Source organism: Salmo trutta, chromosome 13 (assembly GCF_901001165.1).
Source record: "Salmo trutta chromosome 13, fSalTru1.1, whole genome shotgun sequence".
Taxonomy (NCBI): Eukaryota; Metazoa; Chordata; class Actinopteri; order Salmoniformes; family Salmonidae; genus Salmo; species Salmo trutta.
In genome coordinates this window covers 28,758,996-28,771,862 of record NC_042969.1, presented here as the reverse complement: position 1 = coordinate 28,771,862, position 12,867 = coordinate 28,758,996, and the positions used below count along the sequence as shown (strand labels likewise).

The window sequence follows — 12,867 nt, the reverse complement described above, 5'->3', positions numbered from 1 at the left end:
TGTCTGTGCACCTGTAACCTGTCTGTATGTGCACCTGTAACCTGTCTGTCTGTGCACCTGTACATCTGTCTGTCTGTCTGTGCACCTGTACATCTGTCTGTCTGTATGTGCACCTGTAACCTGTCTGTCTGTGCACCTGTACACCTGTCTGTCTGTCTGTGCACCTGTAACCTGTCTGTCTGTGCACCTGTAACCTGTCTGTCTGTGCACCTGTAACCTGTCTGTATGTGCACCTGTACATCTGTCTGTCTGTGCACCTGTACATCTGTCTGTCTGTCTGTGCACCTGTAACCTGTCTGTCTGTGCACCTGTAACCTGTCTGTCTGTGCACCTGTAACCTGTCTGTCTGTCTGTGCACCTGTAACCTGTCTGTCTGTTCACCTGTAACCTGTCTGTCTGTGCACCTGTAACCTGTCTGTCTGTGCACCTGTACATCTGTCTGTCTGTGCACCTGTACATCTGTCTGTCTGTGCACCTGTACATCTGTCTGTCTGTATGTGCACCTGTAACCTGTCTGCCTGTATGTGCACCTGTAACCTGTCTGTCTGTGCACCTGTACACCTGTCTGTCTGTGCACCTGTACACCTGTCTGTCTGTGCACCTGTACACCTGTCTGTCTGTCTGTGTGCTTCCTGTCTATATCAACACAGTGTGGGAGATGTGGGCACTGGGCACGTTTCCCTTTTACAACCGATGTCATCAGACAAACAACCTTTGTGACACCATGAAAAGACAAGTGTTGTCATGATAGACAACGCTGTCCTTCTGAGTAGGAGGAGTGCAGCAGTAAACTGACTGTCAGACCAGACTGCTGAATGTACGTAGCACACTGGTATACATGATGTTGTTCTGTCTGCTCTGCACTGTAACCAAACAGCTGAGTAGGCTAACTCACCTGCACACAGGCAGCTCATTAACACTTGATTGAAGATGGACAAAAATAGTGCAGAAAGGCACATCAATAGCTTACCAAACAAAGGTGTTCCTAGTCAATCAATCGATTACATTATTGCTCTCTTACACACAGAAGCCTTGTATAGCGGACTGTTTAGAAAACCATAGATCCTTACAGCCACTCTGGTCTGGGTCTGAGCAGGAACAGATCCTTACAGCCAGTCTGGTCTGGGTCTGAGCAGGAACAGACCCTTACAGCCAGTCTGGTCTGGGTCTGAGCAGGAACAGATCCTTACAACCAGTCTGGTCTGGGTCTGAGCAGGAACAGACCCTTACAGACAGTCTGGTCTGGGTCTGAGCAGGAACAGACCCTTACAGCCAGTCTGGTCTGGGTCTGAGCAGGAACAGATCCTTACAGCCAGTCTGGTCTGGGTCTGAGCAGGAACAGATCCTTACAGCCAGTCTGGTCTGGGTCTGAGCAGGAACAGACCCTTACAGCCAGTCTGGTCTGGGTCTGAGCAGGAACAGACCCTTACAGCCAGTCTGGTCTGGGTCTGAGCAGGAACAGATCCTTACAGCCAGTCTAGTCTTGGTCTGAGCAGGAACAGACCCTTACAGCCAGTCTGGTCTGGGTCTGAGCAGGAACAGACCCTTACAGCCAGTCTGGTCTGGGTCTGAGCAGGAACAGATCCTTACAGCCAGTCTGGTCTGGGTCTAAGCAGGAACAGACCCTTACAGCCAGTCTGGTCTGGGTCTGAGCAGGAACAGATCCTTACAGCCAGTCTGGTCTGGGTCTGAGCAGGAACAGACCCTTGCAGTCAGTCTGGTCTGGGTCTGAGCAGGAACAGTGTGGCTACGTCCCAAATGCCACCCTATCCCCTACATAGTGCACTATATAGGAAATGGGGTGCCATTTGGGACTACAAACTGTGTCTGGCCCGGGGCCTAGGGCCTGGCCTACATATCATGTGCCTCTCAGGAGTGTGTTTTTACCTCTGCTCTGACACACAGAGGCTGACATGCCTGATAAGATGCTTAATCTCCTCCAGCCAGAAGGAACAGTGGGGGAGATGAAGAGTAAGAAGGAAAGAGGGTGAAGTTGGAAGAGGGGGAAGAGGGAAGTGGGTGAAGAGGGAAATGGGTGAAGCGGGGAGAGGGTGAAGAGGGAAGAGGGGAGGGTGTGAAGAGGGGGGGTTGAAGAGGAAGCGTATTCCTCCAAAGCTCCGTTGTCCTGAGTCTGCACAACTCTGCCAGAACCTAGGATCAAGGGAGACACTAAAGTGTTTTAGTACTATATCTCTTGACACAATGATGAAAATAATCATGGCCTCTAAACCTTCAAGCTGCATACTGGACCCTATTCCAACTAAACTACTGAAAGAGCTGCTTTCTGTGCTTGGCCCTCCTATGTTGAACATAATAAACGGCTCTCTATCCACCGGATGTGTACCAAACTCACTAAAAGTGGCAGTAATAAAGCCTCTCTTGAAAAAGCCAAATCTTGACCCAGAAATTATAAAAAACTATCGGCCTATATCGAATCTTCCATTCCTTTCAAAAAATTTAGAAAAAGCTGTTGCGCAGCAACTCACTGCCTTCCTGAAGACAAACAATGTATACGAAACGCTTCAGTCTGGCTTTAGACCCCATCATAGCACTGAGACTGCACTTGTGAAGGTGGTAAATGACCTTTTAATGACGTCAGACCGAGGCTCTGCGTCTGTCCTCGTGCTCCTAGATCTTAGTGCTGCTTTTGATACCATCGATCACCACATTCTTTTGGAGAGATTGGAAACCCAAATTGGTCTACATGGACAAGTTCTGGCCTGGTTTAGGTCTTATCTGTCGGAAAGATATCAGTTTGTCTCTGTGAATGGTTTGTCCTCTGACAAATCAACTATACATTTCGGTGTTCCTCAAGGTTCCGTTTTAGGACCACTATTGTTTTCACTAGAATATTTTACCTCTTGGGGATTTCATTCGAAAACATAATGTTAAATTTCACTGCTATGCGGATGACACACAGCTGTACATTTCAATGAAACATGGTGAAGCCCCAAAATTGCCCTCGCTAGAAGCCTGTGTCTCAGACATAAGGAAGTGGATGGCTGCAAACTTTCTACTCTTAAACTCGGACAAAACAGAGATGCTTGTTCTAGGTCCCAAGAAACAAAGAGATCTTCGGTTGAATCTGACAATTAATCTGGATGGTTGTACAGTCGTCTCAAATAAAACTGTGAAGGACCTTGGCGTTACTCTGGACCCTGATCTCTCTTTTGAAGAACATATCAAGACTGTTTCAAGGACAGCTTTTTTCCATCTACGTAACATTGCAAAAATCAGAAACTTTCTGTCCAAAAATGACGCAGAAAAATTAATCCATGCCTTTGTTACTTCTAGGTTGGACTACTGCAATGCTCTACTTTCCGGCTACCCAGATAAAGCACTAAATAAACTTCAGTTAGTGCTAAATACGGCTGCTAGAATCCTGACTAGAACCAAAAAATTTGATCATATTACTCCAGTGCTAGCCTCCCTACACTGGCATCCTGTTAAGGCAAGGGCTGATTTCAAGATTTTACTGCTAACCTACAAAGCATTACATGGGCTTGCTCCTACCTATCTTTCCGATTTGGTCCTGCCGTACATACCTACACGTACGCTACGGTCACAAGACGCGGGCCTCCTAATTGTTCCTAGAATTTCTAAGCAAACAGCTGGAGGCAGGGCTTTCTCCTATAGAGCTCCATTTTTATGGAATAGTCTGCCTACCCATGTGAGAGACGCAGACTCAGTCTCAACCTTTAAGTCTTTACTGAAGACACATCTCTTCAGTAGGTCTTATGATTAAGTGTAGTCTGGCCCAGGAGTGTGAAGGTGAACGGAAAGGCTGGAGCAACGAACCGCCCTTGCTGTCTCTGCCTGGCCGGTTTCCCCTCTTTCCACTGGGATTCCCTGCCTCTACCCCTATTACGGGGGATGAGTCACTGGCTTGCTGGTGTTCTTCCATGCCGTCCCTGGGAGTGGTGCGTCACTTGAGTGGGTTGCGTCACTGACGTGGTCTTCCTGTCTGGGTTGGCGCCCCCACTTGGGCTGTGCCGTGGCGGAGATCTTTGTGGGCTATACTCGGCCTTGTCCCGAGATGGTATGTTGGTGGTTGGAGATATCCCTCCAGTGGTGTGGAGGCTGTGCTTTGGCAAAGTGGGTGGGGTTATATCCTACCTGTTTTGCCCTGTCCGGGGGTTTCATCGGATGGGGCCACAGTGTCTCCTGACCCCTCCTGTCTCAGCCTCCAGTATTTATGCTGCAGTAGTTTATGTGTCGGGGGCTAGGGTCAGTCTGTCACATCTGGAGTATTTCTCTTGTCTTTTCCGGTGTCCTGTGTGAATTTAAATATGCTCTCTCTAATTCTTTCTTTCTCTCTCTTGGAGGACCTGCACCCTAGGACCATGCCTCAGGACTACCTGGCTTGATGACTCCTTGCTGTCCCCAGTTCACCTGGCCGTGCTGCTGCTCCAGTTCCAACTGATCTGCCTGCAGCTATGGAACCCTGACCTGTTCACCGGGTGTGCTACCTGTCCCAGACCTGCTGTCCCAGACCTGCTGGAACCCTGACCTATTCACCGGACGTGCTACCTGTCCCAGACCTGCTGTTTTCAACTCTCTAGAGACAGCAGGAGCGGTAGAGATACTCTCAAAGATCGGCTATGAAAAAGCCAACTGACACTTACTCTTGTGTTACTGACTTGTTGCACCCTCGACAACTACTATGATTATTATTATTTGACCATGCTGGTCATTTATGAACATTTGAACATCTAGGCCATGTGCTGTTATAATCTCCACCTGGCACAGCCAGAAGAGGACTGGCCACCCCTCATTGCCTGATTCCTCTCTAGGTTTCTTCCTAGGTTTTGGCCTTTCTAGGGAGTTTTTTAGGGAATTTGATTTGATTGATTTGAAGAGGGAAGAGGGTGAAGAGGGGAGAGGGTGAAGGGGGAAGGGGGTGAAGAGGGGAGAGGGGAGAGGGTGAAGAGGGAAGGGGGTGAGAGGGAAGAAGGTGAAGAGGGAAGAGTGTGAAGGGGAAGAGGGGGAAGAGGGAAGAGGGTGAAGAGGGAAGAGGGGAGAGGGTGAAGAGGGAAAAGGGTGAAGAGGGAAAAGGGTGAAGAGGGAAAAGGGTGAAGAGAGTGAAGAGGGGAGAGGGTGAAGAGGAAAGGGGGTGAAGAGGGAAGGGGTGAATAAGGAAGAGGGTGAAGAGGGAAGAAGGTGAAGAGGGAAGTGTGTGAAGAGGGAAGAGGGGGAACTCTGGAACTCTGGAGCTCTGTTAGAGTGACCATCGGGTTCTTGTTCACTCCCTAACCAAGGCCCTTCTCCCCCGATTGCTCAGTTTGGTCGGGCGGCCAGCTCTAGGAAGAGTCTTGGTGGTTCCAAACTTCTTGTATTTAAGAATGATGGAGGCCACTGTGTTCTTGGGGATCTTCAATGCTGCAGAAATGTTTTGGTACCCTTCCCCAGATCTGTGTCTCAACACAATCCTGTCTCGGAGCTATACGGACAATTCCTTCGACCTCGTGGTTTGGTTTTGCTCTGACATGCACTGTCAACTGTGGGACCTTATATAGACAGGTGTGTGCCTTTCCAAATAATTTCCAAACAATTTAATTTACAACAGGTGGACTCCAATCAAGTTGTAGAAACACCTAAAGGATGATCAATGGAAGCAGGATGCACCTGAACTAATTTTTAAGTCTCATAGCAAAGGGTCTGAATAGTTATGTAAATAATGTATTTCTGTTTTTTATCAATTTGCTACAATTTCTATCAACATGTCATCGGTTTGTCATTATGTGGTGTTGTGTGCAGATTGCTTTTGAGAGTCAAGTGTATATATAACGTAAATAAGGGATATTTAAAAGGCAAAGGCAAAAAGGAAGTGTGATAGCAAGAGAGAAAGGAGAAGAGAGAGATAGAGAGAGAAAAAGCAAGGAGAGAAAGGAGAGAAAGGACGAGAGATAAATGAGAGAAAGGTGAGAGATAGAAAGGAGATAATGGAGAGAGAGGAGAGAGAAATGAGTGAGAGGAGAAAGGAGAGAGAGAGGGGAGAGAGAGAAAGGAGAGAGAGAGATAGAAAGGAGAGAGAGAGAGAGAGAGAGAGAGGGGAGAGAGAGTGATAGAGGGGAGAGAGAGAGAGAGAGAAAGGAGAGAGATAGAAAGGAGAGAGATAGAAAGGAGCGAGAGAGAGAGAGATAGAGGGGAGCGAGAGAGGGAGATAGAAAGGAGAGAGAGAGATGGAAAGAGAGAATGAAGTGTGTCATGTCCGGGTCACACCACTCAATGGGTTCCCCCCTTGGCTACTATCCTCGCCACACACACGGAAAATACAGGGTCTGTTTATGAGTGACATGGTGGAACAGACAGTGGAATTCATCTGAGAATGTCTGGCCAACATTAACACCGCAAGAAAGTGTAATAACAACACACACAATTGGTTTAGGAATCGGTTGATCCGATACAGACACATTCCTTCATCTTTCATTAGCTTCAGCCCAACATCACACACACACAGTCTCTGATAATCTACCTTTATTTGCTCTTTTCAGTATTATGATAAGCTACCCAGGAAAGGGCTGAAAATAGCCCATATTAATATATGTAGCCTTAGAAAGGTTCATGAAATCAATAACTTGCTAACATCAGATAACATTGATATACTGGCCATCTCTGAAACTCACTTAGATTATTCCTTTGATTGATACAGCAGTAGCAATACAGCGATAACATTTATAGAAAAAACAGGAATGCCTATGGGGGAGGTGTTTTTGTTTATGTTCAGAGCCATATTCCTGTAAAGCTTAGAGAGGATCTCATGTCTAATGCTGTTGAAGTGTTGTGGTTGCATATTAACCAGCCTCATCTAAAGCCTCTTATTTTGGGGTGCTGCTATAGGCCACCAAATGCTAACAGTGCTGCTAAGTGCTAACGGTGCTGCTGAGTGCTAACGGTGCTGCTAACGGTGCTGCTAAGTGCTAACGGTGCTGCTAAGTACTAACGGAGTTGCTATGTGCTAACGGTGCTGCTAGGTGCTAACGGTGCTGCTAAGTGCTAGCGGTGCTGCTAAGTGCTAGCGGTGCTGCTAAGTGCTAGCGGTGATGCTAAGTGCTAGCGGTGATGCTAAGTACTAGCGGTGCTGCTAACTGCTAACGGTGCTGCTAAGTGCTAACAGTGCTGCAAAGTGCTAACAGTGCTGCAAAGTGCTAACAGTGCTGCTAAGTGCTAACAGTGCTGCTAAGTGCTAACAGTGCTGCTAAGTGCTAACAGTGCTGCTAAGAGCTAACGGTGCTGCTAAGTGCTAACAGTAAGTATTTGGATAACAAGTGTGCACTGCTTGATAATGTGTGTGATGTTAACAGAGATGTCTATTTTCTACCAATAGTGTTGGATCTGTGACATCCACTTGAATCAATCATATCTTCACTAACGCTGCAGAACTTTGCTTCAAATAAATATCAGTTTGCATTGGCTGTAGTGACCATAACATTGTGGCAATAACAAGGGAAGCCAATGCCAAAGGTTGGGCCTAAAGTAATTTATAAGAGATCATACAAAAACAATTCGAAAGGAGTGTGTGTCCACAGGCGTGGAAGGAAGCTAAAGTTATTCCACTGCCTAAAAATAGTAAAGCACTCTTTGCTGACTAACAGCCACTCAATCAGTTTGCTGCCTGTTCTGAATAAACTGATGGAGCAAATACAATGCTATTTTTCAGATAACAAGTTACCTACTGACTTTCAGCATGCATATAGAGAAGGGCACTCAACTTGTATTGCACTGACTCAGATGACTGATGATTGGTTAAGATAAATGGATAATTACATTTCAGTGCAGCCTTTGATATTATTGATCATAAATTATTGAAAAAACAAACTTTCTATGGCTTTACATCACCTGCCATCACATGGTTAGAGAGTTACTTATCCAATAGAACCCAGAGAATGTTCTTCAATGGAAGCTTCTCCATCATCAGACATGTGTATGTGCGGTGTCCCGCAGGCCGTTACGCTCTATTTTTACAATTGATTTGCCACTGGTCTTACACGAAGCTAAACTCTGCAAAAAAAGAAATGTCCACTCACTGCTAACTGTGTTTATTTTCAGAAAACTTAACATGCGTAAATATTTGTATGAACATAAGATTGAACAACTGAAACATAAACTGAACAAGTTCCACAGACATGTGACTAACAGAAATTGAATAATGTGTCCCTGAACAAAGGGGGAGTCAAAATCAAAAGTAACAGTCAGTATCTGGTGTGGCCACCAGCTGCATTAAGTACTGCAGTGCATCTCCTCCTCATGGACTGCACCAGATTTGCCTGTTCTTGCTGTGAGATGTTACCCCACCTGCAAGTTCCCAGACATTTCTGGGGGGAATGGCCCTAGCTCTCACACTCCGATACAACAGGTCCCACACGTGCTCAATGGAACTGAGATCCGGGCTCTTCACTGGCCATGGCAGAACACTGACATTCCTGTCATGCAGGAAATCACGCACAGAACGAGCAGTATGGCTGGTGGCATTGTCATGCTGGAGGGTCATGTCAGGATGAGCCTGCAGGAAGGGTACCACGAGGGAGGAGGAAGTCTTCCCTGTAACGCACAGCGTTGAGATTGCTTGCAATGACAACAAGCTCAGTCCAATGATGCTGTGACACACCGCCCCAGACCATGACGGACCCTCCACCTCCAAATCGATCCCGCTCCAGAGTACAGGCCTCTGTGTAACGCTCATTCCTTCGACGATAAACGCTAATCTGACCATCACCCCTGGTGAGACAAAACTGCGTCTCGTCAGTGAAGAGCACTTTTTGCCATTCCTGTCTAGTCCAGCAACGGTGGGTTTGTGCCAATAGGCAACGTTGTTGCCGGTGATGTCTGGTGAGGACCTGCCTTACAACAGGCCTACAAGCCTTCAGTCCAGCCTCTCTCAGCCTATTGCGGACAGTCAGTGCTCATCTGCCTATTGCGGACAGATGAGCACTGATGGAGGGATTGTGCGTTCCTGGTGTAACTCGGGCAGTTGTTGTTGCCATCCTGTACCTGTCCCGCAGGTGTGATGTTCGGATGTACCGATCCTGTGCAGGTGTTGTTACACGTGGTCTGCCACTACGAGGACGATCAGCTGTCGGTCCTGTCTCCCTGTAGCGCTGTCTTAGGTGTCTCATAGTACAGACATTGCAATTTATTGCCCTGGCTACATCTGCAGTCCTCATGCCTCCTTGCAGCATGCCTATGGCATGTTCACGCAGATGAGCAAGAACCCTAGGCATCGTTCTTTTGGTGTTTTTCAGAGTCAGTAGAAAGGCCTCTTTAGTGTCCTAACTGTGACCTTAATTGCCTACCGACTGTAAGCTGTTAGTGTCTTAACGACCGATCCACAGGTGCATGTTCATTAATTGTTTATGGTTCATTGAACAAGTATGGGAAAGTGTTTAAACCCTCTACAATGAAGATCTGTGAAGTTATTTGGATTTTACGAATTATCTTTGAAAGACAGGGTCCTGAAAAGGGGACGTTTCTTTTCTTGCTGAATTTAGAATGACTATGTATGCGAATTATTCCACACTCTACATGTCTGCACGCAAAGCCAGAGATCACTGAAATTCTAAATAAGGAGTTACAGTCAGTATCAGAATGGGTGATTAATAATAAACTGGTCATAAATACACCTAAAACTAAAAGCATTGCATTTGGTTCAAAACATGCTCTAAGACCTAAACCTCAACTGGAGTTGTACACAAAGGGTGACCACTGAGAAAATTTAGGACGTTAAACTCCAAGGTATAACATTGGATGGTCAATTATCATGGTCAAATCATATTGATAAACTTGTTGTGAAGATGGGGAGGGGTATGTTTATTATAAAAAAACGATGTTCTGCATTTTTGATTAAAAAATTAACTGTACTAGTTGTTCAGGCTCTGATCTTGTCCCATCTTGATTACTATCTGGTAATATGGTCAAGTACAGCAAAGAAAGACCTAGCAGCAACTGTCTCAAAACAGAGCAGCACACCTTGCCCTTAAGTGACCATCAGTGGAGGCTGCTGAGAGGCTCATAATAATGGCTGGAATGGAGTACAATGAATGGAATGGAGTAATGGAGTACAATGAATGGAATGAAACTCATGAAAACCATGTTTTTGATACCATTCCATTTACTCCATTCCAGCCATTATTATGCGTTGGAACGCACATACAGAACTAACATCAACAACATGCATGTCAGTCTTTCCTTGTTACATTTACATTTTAGTCATTCAGCAGATGCTCTTATCCAGAGCAACTTACAGTAGTGAATGCATACACTTCATACATTTGTTTTATTTTTATTAATTGTTTCGTACTGGTCCCCTGTGGGAATCAAACCCACAACCCTGGCGTTGCAAACACCATGCTCTACCAACTGAGCCACATGGTTGAGGGTTGACGAGAGATGAACTGCTTCTCTTCTAGTTCTTATGAGAAATATTACTGTGATGAACATTCCAGATTGACTACATTATCAAATAACATTCTGCTCAAACACCCATACCTACCCCACAAGACATGCCACCAGGGGTCTCTTCACAGTCCGCTAGTCCAAAACAAATTCACGGCAACGCACAGTTTTAAAGAGCCATGATCGCATGGAACTCCCTTCCATCTCCAATTACTCAAGCAAACAGCAAAATTTGCTTTCAAAAACGGATTAAACCACAACTCATGGAACGGCGGGGTAATGAATGGACACACACACATTTTTTGTTGTTGTATTGTTTGTATTATGTCTTCTTTGTCATTGTATTTGAAATATGTGTGACTGTCCTTGTCTATCAGTGTATCAGTGTTTTGTTACTTGTCATGTTCTGTGTTTTTTGCAGACCCCAGAAAAAGTAGCTGCTGCTTCTGCAAAAGCTAATGGGGATCCAAATAAACAAATCTTTCAAGTGTTACAGTCGAATAAAGTCAAATGGTTATTAATTATTTGAGTGTGGAAAAAAAATCATTCATTTGATGCTGGAGAATCCATTGCCTACATAACGGAAGTGGATGAACCTGTCATCCGTGCATCAGTCTAGAACAGCATCATGAGGCCTGGGTTGGAAGGACGCATCTACAATGAAAATGTGGCTACATTGATATTTGTAAACCTGCCTTTTGTCAACGAGGTGACACCTAACGGATACATTGTAACGAATTGCTGATAGGAGTTTAAGTGGGAAACAATGAAAACAATGAAAACTATAAAGAATTTAGTAGACGGGTAGACTACACGTTAGAGAACTAATCTCCACTAGTTGTAACCAATGTATCTCTCGGAACATTTCACTATAACTTAATATAATTGTTTTATTATAAGACAAAATGCATTGTGTGATATGAATATCACCCGTAGCCTATTTTCATGTAAAAATATTTCCCTACAGACACTGCCACACGCAAAACCTCGTTCACCCCACCCATCTGTCGGAGTATGATGCTATCAATACACTGGCTGAAATAACGGGGTGGTTTATTCATATCACTGAATAAGTGAAGCGGCAAACGAACGCAAAAATGAATGAATGATAGAATCCGATGTGTTTATTTGTTATCAATGTTTTAAAAAATGGGAGAAAAAAAATACGTTAATTGCTTCCAAAGGTACAGTGATGTTGCACCATGCAAGATAGGGGAAACACGGCAGGTTCTGTACGTCTATCGCAGCCTCCGGTCGAGAAGGGAGTTTAGGCTACCCGCACATCTTTGCAGTGCACTGGCAACATATTCCGCTACATTTTGCACATACCTGCAACTTGCATGTCCGTCCAGGATAATTAGTGCGGACAATGTCTCACTGTGCGACGAAAATCCAATGTTTTATTGAAGTTTTTCTGGCCTTTTCCCCGATTGATGCTCTCGTTTCTCTCAGCGCATAGCCGAATAATCCACCCCACACAAAGAGCAGAAAATGGCTGCAAGTGTATTTCCTTAAAGAGACAGTCACTCACACAGGCAGGGGGATGGAACTGTGGTGCTGAATATGGCCAATGTTGTTGCACAGACCGACACTCAAAACGCCTTGCGATGAGGCTTTTGTGTCGTCAAAATGAAATAATGTATTTGCAATGTCGCCTATCTATCGCTATTCGCTACAAACTATTCCCCTTGAAATCATATTATAAACCACTAGGCCTACATTGAAACGTGCTACACATTCTTCCGCAGGTCCATTTGATTAGATATTGCAGGATATTACTTACTTACCATGCACTGCACAGGCACCACTCAATGACCCAGTTTTCATGACAGAGATGGTGTCAAACTTTGATCACATCAACTGCACAGATTACAGCGTCCTTGACAGGACTGTATAGGCCTAGTATGCTATTTTATAGGCACAGGTGTTCTTAGAAGTAAAGAAAATATTTTTAGAATTTAGCTCAGTCACCTTACAATGGATTGTATATAAAGGTTTAGTAGAATATGCCTAAAACTATCTACTGTATATTTATATCTATCTATATGTCGATCTATATCTATTCTATCATGTGTATCTATACTCCCACAGAGATCCTATATGTAATTCTGCGTATACTCTCTGCCTGAGGGTATTACTATGCCAGTACAGGTACCCAGTCAAACCTCGTTGTCACAGCAACCAGAGCAGGCATGTAGGGCTGTCAGGAACCACAGACTTAGAACACATTCATACTTTATCAGGGCTCAGTGTGTGTGTGTGTGTGTATGTGTGTGTGTGTGTGTGTGTGTGTGTGTGTGTGTGTGTGTGTGTGTGCATATCTGCCTGAGAACCCTGGATACATTAAAACCACCTACAATTACTGTATTGACAAGTGAACTATTAATGAGTATTATGCATTGTGGTTATTTAGTTTTAGGACGGCAGGAGCCAGCTATACAGAGATCCTAGTACGTAAGGACGTAGAAGGGTGAT

At 45.0% G+C, this 12,867-nt stretch overlaps 1 protein-coding gene across 1 annotated transcript in view; it reads right to left on the bottom strand.

Moving 5' to 3' along the window:
- LOC115205612 (cytoplasmic FMR1-interacting protein 2) overlaps window positions 1-11,899 on the bottom strand; it is a gene marked incomplete at its 3' end in the record, with an annotated part of 48,717 nt that extends 36,818 nt beyond the window's left edge. The window contains 1 exon segment of the mRNA XM_029771777.1: window positions 11,722-11,899.
- Window positions 11,900-12,867: the final 968 nt, after the last annotated feature.